Here is a 12571-nt window from a genome sequence, read left to right as displayed (position 1 = left end):
TTTATAATGTATTTCTTTATTTTTATCTCTTCTATTTCTCTTTCAGGTTCACTATTCCTATTTGGCTGTAGACTAAGACTCTTAAGACTTATTTTATTCTTCTTTTTTGACTTAGATCCTAATATCTTATCGAACCATCTTATATTTCTATTTCTACAAGTTTTATTTTCTATTGATATTATTCTTCCTAGGCTTAATAGGAACATCACTGCCTAACTTTCCTATTCTTTCATAGAAATTTTTGAATATTATATTTCTTGAATATTCTCTATTTGTTACTAAACTTACTTAGCAATATCATTTTTTTATAAGTTATATGTGATATTATGTTCATGTATCTTTGTTGATTTGATTCAAAAGGGGTGTTATCTATTTCATTTTCTATTTCTTTTTCTATATTTTCTTCTACTTTTATTTTGCTAGTTATAACGAAGAACAATAAATTCTATTGTTTTAACATATGAACAAATAATTAATATTATAAATATCATGAGATTAAAGTTATGCAATGAAATAAAAATGAAAAAAGAAATACATAGTGATACAAAAAAACAAAACTAGAGCTAGGAAAATACAAGCCCCTTCTAGGAAAAATAAAAAAGAAATTATATATAATATTCTTATAAAAGATATATGAGAGATAAAAAATATTTCCTAAAAAACATAGAAAACCTTTAGAAAAGATAATTTTAAAAAAGATAAAACAGAAATAGTTTGTTATAAATGTGAAAGATTTGGCCATTTTTTATATTATAAAAAATATGTTGTAAGTTTCAACGGTCACATACAGATCGCTGCTAAAAGTTAAGAATCAGTGATGACTTTTTAGTGTCACTGTTGATTGTCAACATTTTTATAATTTTTTTAAAAAAATTATGTTGTAAGTGTATGTCGCTGCTAAAAGTCAACTTTCAGTGGTGACTGACTTTCAACGGTGACTTTTTAGTGTCATCGCTGATAGTCAATATTTTTATAATTTTTTTAAAAAAATTATGTTGTAAGTTACTGGCGACATACAAGTCGCCGCTGAAAGTCAACTTTTAGCGGCGACTTTTTAGTATTATCACTAATTGTCAACATATTTTAAAATATGTTATAATTTTTTTAAAAAAATTATTTTATAAGTTTTAACGGTGACATACAAGTCGTCGCTAAAAGTTAAGAATCAGCGGTGACTTTTTAGTGTTACTGCTGATTGTCAATATTTTTATAATTTTTTTAAAACAATTATGTTGTAAGTTTTAGCGGCGACATACAAGTTACCACTGAAAGTTGAGAATCATCAGTGACTTTTTAGTGTCGCTGCTGAAAATGAGACTTTTAGCTGCAACTTTGAATGTTGCCGCTGAAAGTTTGATCTTATATTATCATCATAATTTTTTATTTTTATTTATCTAATATTTAACATTTTAAGACATTAATTTTGTTGTATTATTGCAATTTTATAATGAATATATAAAATAACATAATGAGTTTTCATTTAATATATTCTATGGTTAAATTGTAACTTTAAGATAAGGTTAATGTGTTATTTAATGTTAATGAGCTAAAGTAAACAATTAAGCCAAACCATATTATTTTACGTGTGTGTTTGTATTAAAAAATTTACAATTAAGGTTAAGATTCAATCGAAGTTAGCAAACTAAGATTTGAAGAAAAGTCAGCAAATGTAATATGATTTATGTTTGGATATATTTTTTTTAGAAGTCTGTTAGATAAACTGAAATTTGTTGGATAATTTTATTCAAAAGCCAGTTAAGATGTTTAATGGCCAAAATAAGCATGAAATTTTTAATATATATTATTTAACTAATTAATAACTAAAACAACTTAAATTTAAAATTATAACTAATAAGTAAAAAATTTTAAATATTTAATATAGAAGAGAAGAGAGAAAAAGCATAAGTCATCAGATTAATGTAAAAGTCAATAACACTACTTGTTTATAATAATTAAACATGTGATACTTAAATTTATTCATTCATAGAATGATATTTTATCTAATCTAATTTTTCAATTTAAATTCTACATTTAACACTAATAACTTTAAAGCTTGATGCTAGTTTAGAAACATAAATAATTATAAACTAATGTATAATCATTAGTATTTTTACTATCTATTCTTAGATTTTTTTATATTATAATTATAAATATCAATATTAAAATAAATAATATAACAACCTCAGGAAGTAAAAAAAATTAAAATAAATAATACAAATGATATTGTATCAATTATATTTATAGTTCACTTTAAACAAAATAAATAATATAATTTGTAATTTTATAAATTAAAAGAATTAAATTGAAGTATTTAAGGATAGTAATGATATTTTATAATATTTAATATTTAATATATATGTGTGTTTGTATAGTTTAATAATATGTGTGTGTGTGTGTGTGTGTGTGTGTGTTTAATTATACAATAATAGACTATAGTTTCATTTCAGCTCAATGACAAAATGGTTGGACACAAAAGGAGGAGGTCACAAGTTCAAACATTGGAGGAGATAACTTTCAAAAGGAAAATATAAATTGGTGACATGATAATACGTGGCGTGTGGTGAGAGCGACACATGGAGAGTGATATGGTGCCACATGGCGTGAGGTGAGGGTGACACATGGAGGATGACATGGCACCACGTGGTGTAAAGTGGGGCCTTACGTGGAGGGTGACAAGGTGCTACGTGGATTGTGACGTAGTGCCATGTGTGTAAGTGAACCAACATTACTTTTCAGCCGCAACAAAAAAGTCACCGCTAATTGGTAGCTTCCGCGGCGACATATGTCGCAATTGATACTTACTTAACATTCAACAGCAACAGATGTTTGGTTTTTGCGATGACAAAATGTCACCATCGATTTTTAACTTTCAATGGCTGTAATAAATTTTTTTTCTACCAGTTCTCAACTTTCAGCGGCGACTTTTATGGTCGTCATAAATTGAATCAGCGATAGGAGCTCTCGCAGTGACATTGTAGCAACTTTTTGTCACCGCTAAAAACTTTCAGTAGTGACTTTTTGATAGATTCTCAACTTTCAGCGGTGATTTTTATTGTCACCGCAGATTGAATAAGCGCACGACAGGAGCTCTCGTGGCGACATTGTGGCAACTTTTTGTCGCCGCTGAAAACTTTCAGCGGTGACTTTTTGACTTTCAGTGGTAACAAATGTGTCACTGCTAAAAGTCAATTTTTTTGTAGTGTCAGATAAGTGATTGGATGCCTTTCCTCTTGATGGAGGAGTATTTATAGTTAAAGTGGAGGCTCTTTCTTTTATTCCTTGCTGATGTGGGACTCTAATATATATATATATATATATATCTCTTTTCCTTCTTTCCTTTTATTTGGTTTATTCTTTTTCTCTGCAAAACATAAAGATAAAAAGATATGAGTGGATTTTGTATTAAAATTTCTTTTTATCTTATAATTAAGTAATGAGAAAAAAATATATAAATATCAATTAAATAGATATAAAATCTTAATAAATATAATCAAATTCAAACTAAAATCTATACCTATTTAATTATAAAATATGCACTTATCATAATTTGTGAAACTCCTCAATGATCTCGCTTTCAGCCTTCAGAATGCTTCTACATGCTCCAAATATCTCAAAAAGAATTCTTGAGGTACTCAGATAAGTGATTGGATGACTCCTCTCTTGATAGAGAGAGTATTTATAGTTAAAATGGAGGCTCTCAACTAACCATAAAGTTGGACGCAAAAGCTCACGAATATGTAAGGTTGTGGGTTTGAACTTAGCCAAGGTACATTTGAAGTTATTTAAAAATAATATATGATGTGGAGGTGACATTGCAGTGACATGGTGATGTGGTAGTGATGTGGCAGGGGATGATGAGGTGATCGCACATGGCAATGAGGTGGCACTAGTCCACTGGGTGATGTTGCAATGGTGAATTTTTATAGAATTTTCATTTGTGACAGATTAGTGATGGAATGCATTCTGTCACAAAATTAAAATAGCTTATCTTTGTTTAGGAATGGAAATTTTTTGTCGCAAATTCCATTGCTAATTATTGATGAAATTTAAAATTCGGTTGCTAATGAATTAGAAATGGTATTTTTGCCGACGGAGTTATTTTGTCACTAATCTATTTAAAGATGGAATTTGTGTTTATTAGCAATGGAATTTTTCATTGCTAATCTATTGGTTTTTGTAGTGTCTGATTCTGTCTCTAATTAGAATTAGAGACCCATTTAGTGATGGCAATTTGTTGGTCTCTAATATATTTACTTTACTTATCTCTAATTCCATCTCTAGTACTAAAATAATAAAATACAGAAATATTTAAAAAAAATTAGAGATGGGGTTAGCGATGACTATATTTCATCTCTATCAAATAAATTTATCTATCTCTAAATCCATTGCTACAAAAATAAAAAAAATTAAAAATATTTATAATTGTAGAGAGTGATTTAGAGATGGCCCTGTAATGGTCTCTAATTATATAAAGAATGGCCATCTTAAATGTTGTCTCTAAACCATTTTTTTTTTCCAAAATAGAGTTGGCAACGACTTTAGAGACGGTATACTTAGAGATTATTTACTTATTACATCTAAATGTGTCTCCTTTTATGTTTTTCAATTTAAATTTTTAATTTGTAGATATAACATTAGAGACAACCTTTGAGACAACTTCTTTTGAGACACGTATTTTCCATCTCTAAATCCCTTGCTATGGTTTTAATTTTTCTTTTTTTGGTATTAAATCCATCTCTACATATATATTCTGTCTCAAAGGATGCTGCAAGTAGAGAAGGATATAATCTATCTCTGATTGCCGTCTCTAATATCATGTTTTTTGTAGTGCAGTGTAGTTATATATTCTAATTTTTTTAAATTTTTTAACATTTTATTAGGTATAACCGGTGTAATTATATATTAAAATTAAAAAATATGTTTTTTAATATATCTACACTAGTTCATTGAGTAACCATTGTAGATATGTTTTTAATTTTTCAAAATCCTTGTATCAGTCCCTCGTCATCACACTTGAGTCTGCCATCATATCTCCCTCTTGCTCTCAAAACCCAATCAATTCCAAATGACAACCTTGAATCTAGAATCAGTTTGTCACATTTGAGCAATTGGAATCAAGAATCACGTCCTCGTGCCCTAAAATCCTCATTCGTATTCCTCATTAGCTTCATCTTTAATCTAGTGCTTGTGCTTCATCTTCAATCCTGTGCTCGTGCTTGTTCCTATTGCTTCTATAGCTTCGTTGCCTTCTCTCTTTGTTCTTCACCTTTAATCGCTCATGCTTGTGCTCATGCCCAGATTGATGTTCATTGAATTGTTTTCTTCGAATTTGCTTGAGGTTGCCTTCGATTTTTCTTCTAAATTATGTTGTGCTTGTGGATGGTTGTTTCGCTCTCCTAGATTCCTTGAATTTCACGCACTTGCTTCTGGTTTTGGATATGAGAATGGTTCCAAATTTCTTCACCGATTCTAGTTTCTTCTCTAATTCTGTTTCTTGCACATTGTGATTTTGGATATAATGGAAATGGAGCTTGTGTTTCTCTGGTTTTATAATAATTGAGATTGAGATTGAGATATAATGGAAATGGAGTTTTTGTACATTTGACAATTTGTGGAATGTATCATCTTTTCATTGTTCAACCTCGAGAGATATGGAACTATGTTAGTCACTTCACTAGGTTGGGAACATCCAATTCATTATAGTTTGGAACTTGCATTAACTTTGAAGATTTAATTAAAATCTTGTTTGTAGATTATTGCTAGACAGGACAAGCATTTATAGTTAAAATGTGTTAGTATTTTCAATTGTAAATTTACTGTAAAATCCACCTTTTAGGGGAGATCATTCTGCTGAATTTTATTTTTTTAAATCATGAGTGTTAGCTTAATTGTTAACTTTGCTAGCTTAGGTTAGTTAATTTTAGTTTTTTTTAACATAGATATAACATTTTTTCCTAAAACTATCTCTAATTTAATTCCTCCTATAAGATTTGGATCTCTACATTTTGTTCTCTTCATTGTTTTGCTAATTTCAAACATGGAGGCAAGAGTGTGTGACTTTTAAGTTTTAGTTACTTACTCCAATCCCATTTATAACACCTATATATTGATCATTAATAAAATTTAGGAATATTGCCATTACCATTTTTTCAATTCAAACATATTTTCAAATTAAACTTTCACAAATGAAATTGCTATCCATGTCTTTTTACCAAACTACCATTACATTGTCAGACTTGTCTTAACAAATGCAGTACATATTATTGTCAGCATCATTTATAATGGACTGATAAAATGTTATTGTTGATAGTAATTTTATTCAAAAGGGGCCAATTTTTTTAATAAAAAGGACTTGTAAATGAAAAATCAAAATAAGCTTAATGAGAGATGAGGTTGAGAAATATTTTATTTGCAAATGATTGTTCAATTACGTAATTAGTCTGGTACAACTGTCATGAATTTACTTTGACAATAAAGTATGTGTTTGGATTGTTAGCTTAAATTAGGGATTGTTGATGGCTGGAATGTAATTGGATGACTAGCTTACTATGACTTTTGATTTGAATAGTTGCACTTTTTATCACTAGCTTATTTTTTTGTAATATGATTGAGTGTTGATAGAGGAGGCCAGAGGCACTTAGGAATTGCATGACTGGTTTTTTTGTCAATTGTAAATTTATTAAAAAGTTTAATTTTTTAAGGGAAGACTCTATTGAAATTTTTTAAAACTTATTATTTATTTTCTTCCTCTATATGGAAATTAAAGGGCCAAAGAATATAGGGTTGGCTTCCCTCCTACCTATAAGATGGAAGGGAAGCCAATTCTAAATATTATTGTTCTTTAAAAAATTAAAAATTTCCCAATCAAAATTATAAATAATGTATTAGCATACTTTCTTCCTATTTTTTAATATAAAACTTGTTGTTTGGCTCTATCCTAATAGATTTAGTTATAATTCATGTGTTTTAGGAAGGCAAATTAAATATGAATTATAGTTGAATAGATGTCAAATAAACAAGTGCAAAGTATGCTAATGGGATTGAGAGAATTACAAATAAGTAACATATTAAAAGTTAATATTGATTTATAAATAAGTATCAAGAGATAAATGTTATTTATTTTACATGTAAAAGACTAAAATTTAATTTTCACCAAGCACTTTGACTAGGTACTAGTGGCTATCAGATCACCATTATTGTCACCAACATCGATGGGTAATTAATATATAATATGTTTGTTTTAATGATATCTTATTAATATATTAATACTTTTATAATAGTTTAAATACTGTTATTATTTTTAAATATTTCTTAAAAATTATAATTCTTCTTTTACAAATGAATAGCTCAACTAGTATGTTTAAAATTTATAGGTGAATCCTTTTTTAACAACACAACTATTATATATGTAAAAAATTGTATTAACTATTAAATCACAAATTCTAATTTTTGAAGAAATTGTAAATATTAAAAGTTACCATGTAAATTGTGCGTGAAAATTTGTAAATAATAACATTTAAATTATTACATATTTTAATAATATTTCATTAAAATATATTTAATATTATGTGTTACTTATTGGTATTATTGTTAGCAATGGTATCATTTGGTATTTTGGCCTTTTACATAGAAAAAAATAACATTTTTCTACTGTTATTTCTTTATAATTTTTATGGTCTTTTTCTGTAATTTTTGAGTTATTTTTTATAATTTTTTTGGTCATTTTTTATAATTTCTTAGATTTTTTTGTTAATTAATGATCAAAATTAACAAGAAGAATATTGCACCATTTTGAAAGGTTAAATGGGAATATTGCTTGAAAAAACAAGTTTGAGATCTATCTCATGCTCTTCTATTTATAGTTTAAGGACAAATTTATCATTTAATCCTACTATTAAATTATTGCAACTTTTGTAACCAAGCTATTTTTTTAAAAAAAATGGATTAAGTGAGTCAACCTACTGAGTTGGATTCACATTCTTAGCTCTATTTTAAACCAAAATAAATTTAGATATATCAATTCAAATGACTTGCTCCCTTCATTACATTTTTTAAAGTGTTAGATATTAAAAAATATATAGTATTTTTAGTCTTTTGAGATGTAATTATTGTCTTTTTTTCAAAAGTGCCTTATTAAATGAATCACTTTATATTTATTGTAAGGTGTTTAACAGGGGTAAATATGAAAAGATAATGTTAGTTTGAAAATAGGTAACTACTTTATTTAGGAAGTGATATTTAATTAAAAATGTCTTATATTTTTAAATGAAGGAAATATATGATAACACATGGCACGGGTATGGTATTGATTCGATTTTCTTCAAAATTAGCCCAAAATCAAATTTAACTGAAGTCAGAAACACTCTTAATATAATTATGTACAATGATAAAACCTTCATTAAGAAAAACAGAGGATTCGTTTTTTGGACCCTATGATTAATAAACAATTACATATTAATACATGTGACTAATTAAAAGTGTGAACGAAGATCACCGGTTGAGATAGCTATACAGCTCTAGCCCTAACTGCTTGGAAATAAAATAGTTTTTCAACATCAAATTATCAGTTAAACTAACTAAACCGTCTATTCGAAGGTTGTCGGATTCAACTTATAAAATGATTAACATAGCTTTAAATGGACATTCTTAAGTTTGCGGTCATGAATGTTTGAACCAACACGTACTGGATATAGTGGCGTCTTTTCTTTAACATCATTTTTATACATGTAAAAAAAACTTGATTTAGACGTCAAACCGAAATACCAATACCTCACTGCGTAATCAAAGTCATATTTAAAGAATAAATGTAAGGAAAAAAATAAAGGTAAATATGAGATAATCAAAAGGAATAGTAAACTAAATTCATAAAGGAAAGAGGTAATTTAGTTCATGAGGTTGGAAATAATGATTCATAAAATTTTTGGAGGTTGTGATGATTTCCATATTTATAGTATATATTAATGAATTTTATCATGCTTATTATGAGGAGGAAGGATGATTTAATTTATTTTTGTGTTGATTTTTTTAATTTATTTTATTTTATTTCTTTTTAATAACCAAATAGGACCATAATCAATCATTTTTTTTTCTAAACATAGAGTAGCGCACTCTGTAGATAGTAGATATTATTTTCTTTGAAATACTTGGAATAAAATATATACCATTCCCATTCCCAATGTTTATACAAAATAGATACTCTTGCATGGAATTGAAGCACCACATCATTTATGCTCTATCCAAAAAAATTACACTAATCCAATCAAATAAAATTTTATGTGTTTTTATTTTTAAATATTTTATTTTTGAAATCGAATGCCTTTTCAATTTATTACTTTTTCTCCCTCAACCATTTTATAATAATTTGAATAACATGTTTTTATTAGATGGAGCATAGATGACTGGATCACCAAATCTATGTAAAAATTTATCATATGCATAAGGATTATGATTTGAACTTAAAACAACTTATTTAAGTGACAAGAACCCCTCATGCACCTAGGTTTGTCCCAATTGACCATCTTTTTTTTTTTTATTTCAATTGACCATCTTTATTTGTAAGTAATTGTTTCCTCTATTCTTTTCTATTTATTTCACAATTATCTCTCTCTCCTTCTCTCTCTCATATATGTATATATATATATATATATATATTACTACATATACTCCCTCTATATTCATATATAAGTAAATTTTAACCAACTCATATTTTAAAAATTTGGTTAATCCTAATAATTATTTTTAAAATTTAAAAATATGGACTAAAATACCCTTCTGATTAATCCTTAATTTTTTTCTATTTTAATGACACTATGATTAAATGAAAGGAAATTTAGAAAAGATGCCATTAACGCTTTTGAAAATTGTTGTTTTGATTATAAAAAAACAACTATGAAAATAAATATATATATATATATATATATAATATAGCAAGCAACACTAACGAATAATGCAATTCATTCCTTGAATTTTTTTCCCACGCAACGAGGCCTAAGGAATCCATAGGCCTATATATTACATAAATTTATAACAAGTAGTGCTCTTCGCATTTTAATTTATAAATAGTGCAACTCTTTCTTAACAACGAACGATCCATCCAATTTATTGTAATTCTATACAATGCACATACCCCAATTTAGCTTTTATAAAACTAAAAAAATGAATATATTATCTGAATTTAAACCCTCCTTATATACTAAAAAAGTGTGTGTGTATTTCTTCATATATAATTTTTAATTAAATTATATGTTGAATTTGAGTGTCTTCATGAACATGACGTATTTATTAAGCATTTTAAAGCAGCAACAGAAATACAAATATCATATATAAATACATTTTTTGCAATAATCTTCTGAATATTTAATTAATTTGATGGCATGCTTAATTAGTTTATCCCATCAAGTACTGTCATTTTCGTGATTGATAAGGAGGGGCATTATCTCTACATTGAACCCATTCGATGGTCAACACGTGTACAGCAGGCCGCTGGGGTGGTCCCACCAATGAATGGGAAACAATGAATGAGAAATTTTTTTTAGGGCTAATGATTTAGTCCTCCACAAGCAAAAGTGCTCCTGATCCAAGAAGTGTACCAGCTGTCTTCTTGTGTCATTCTTTGCATGTATTATGTTGTCTTCCTCTTCACTGTGGATGCTTACTTTTGGAGGGTTCACTTATAGTGCCCCTCAATGCTAGCAGGGGACCCACCTATTTGCCTTGAGTGGGGATGTGGGTCCCAACACTTGGAAGTTTTTTGGACGCTTGTTCTTCTTTTGTTCCTCCCACTTATCAATTTTTTTCAACATTTATATGTTTGATCAAAAAGTTATATTGTAACATTCTAATTTTCTAATCTTGCAGTTAGCTATTAAACAAGTATAAAGTAATAATTAGTCATTGATTAGAAATTTGGATAATTGCTTGATAATTTGACTTATTAGGATGTTAAATGAACAGAATAGTGTCTTGAAGCGAAACGTGTGTGCGTGGTGAGAATTTTGCTTGCTGTGCCACATGCCGCGACACATGTACTAGAAAATAACTTCTTAAATTATGAATTAGGGTGAGTTTCAAAAGAGAAAAACAGAGAAAACATGAAAGAGAGTGGAGAAGGGAGAGATCTTAGCTAGGGCAAGCATTCTTGGGAGCTTTAAAGAGATTTTCGATCAGTAACTTATTAGGTGAGTTTCATACGACCCTTACCTCTAACTCTACTATAATTTCTCTTATTATGGGTTATAGAGAAATTGAATCAAAAAAAATTTAAGGGTTTGTTTCTTACCCTATAGTAATAAAAAGGTTCTCAGGAGTTAAACTAGAGCTTTGTGACTGTTTTATAGTTTAATAATAGTTTTGAACCCGTAAGCTCAATTTAACTATAATTCAAAGGAAAATTAGAGTGAAAATCATGTTTAACTAAAATGAAATTGTTTGAAGTGATAGAAAGTGGCGATTGAGTGGTAATTGGCTTAGTTTAGTTAAGTAGAAAAGAATATATGGCTAAATGTAGCCATAAGTAGCAATTAAGTATTTTTGGTTAATTGGACCGATTGACTAATTGAACTAATTATATGTAGATTGGCATAATTCAAGTATAGAGTTGAGAAAAAAACTTGGTAGAGACAAGTAATGATTGAGAAAGTATCATGGAAAACCTTTTTTATAATAGAATAGTTGAGGTAACCGAATAACTTTTTTTATTTAACTATTATTTGTAATTGTGTCTAAGTATGCTATCTAGTGCATGAAATTATTTTATGCTAAGCATGTTTTATGGCATTGTGTAAATGTAACATGAAAATGACTTCTAATCAAATAGATGGGTGAAAACATGAGGTTATATTTTATGTATATGTATATGTATATGTGTGTATGGTGGTGATTAGAAACCTATAATTAGTTCGGAAAGCATAATCATAAGGGTGGGAGTTCACATGTGTGGAGTGTAGTAAAAGACCATATGGCATATTCTTCTTAGTGCCAGATAGCATGCAGTGTTAGAGATTTAGTCTCCTTAATGTTAATGTGATATAATGTTGGAGTCAATGACACCCCATTGTGTGTATTGGGAAAAATCATAGTCTGGAAGTTAGATAGAACACCTTTAGCTAGGTGATTCTACCCCTGAAGGTGAGCTCAAAGCCAATGAAAGTGTTTATTAGTCTAAGACAAGCCTATGATTTCAAATTAGGGTGATTTAAAGGTTCGATCAGTAGTAATCATGCAATATGTTAGATATGTGGTGAAAAGTAGTAAAATAAGGTGTACAAAGTTGTAAAAGCAGAAAAATGATATGTTGATGTGATTTTAAGTAAAACATGTGTTATATGCTATGTTTAATAGTATATTATGCTATACTTTCATATAGTTGCACATGATAATTGATAGTAGAAAGTTATTTTGTTATTGAGATTTTTATCTCACCCTCATAGTTATATTTTCTTCAAGATAAAGTAGTGAGTCAAAAAAGGAAAAAGAGTTGGGACCGGCATAGTGGTATCGTGGCTGTGAAAGCTCAGAGTTTGTATAATGAACTAAGATTTAATATGGATAATATGTATATAAGTTGCCATAG

This window comes from Prosopis cineraria, unplaced genomic scaffold, assembly GCF_029017545.1.
Source record: "Prosopis cineraria cultivar Desert tree isolate PC_DT_omini unplaced genomic scaffold, ASM2901754v1 PC2, whole genome shotgun sequence".
Classification (NCBI taxonomy): domain Eukaryota; kingdom Viridiplantae; phylum Streptophyta; class Magnoliopsida; order Fabales; family Fabaceae; genus Prosopis; species Prosopis cineraria.
This window is presented reverse-complemented; position numbering follows the sequence as displayed.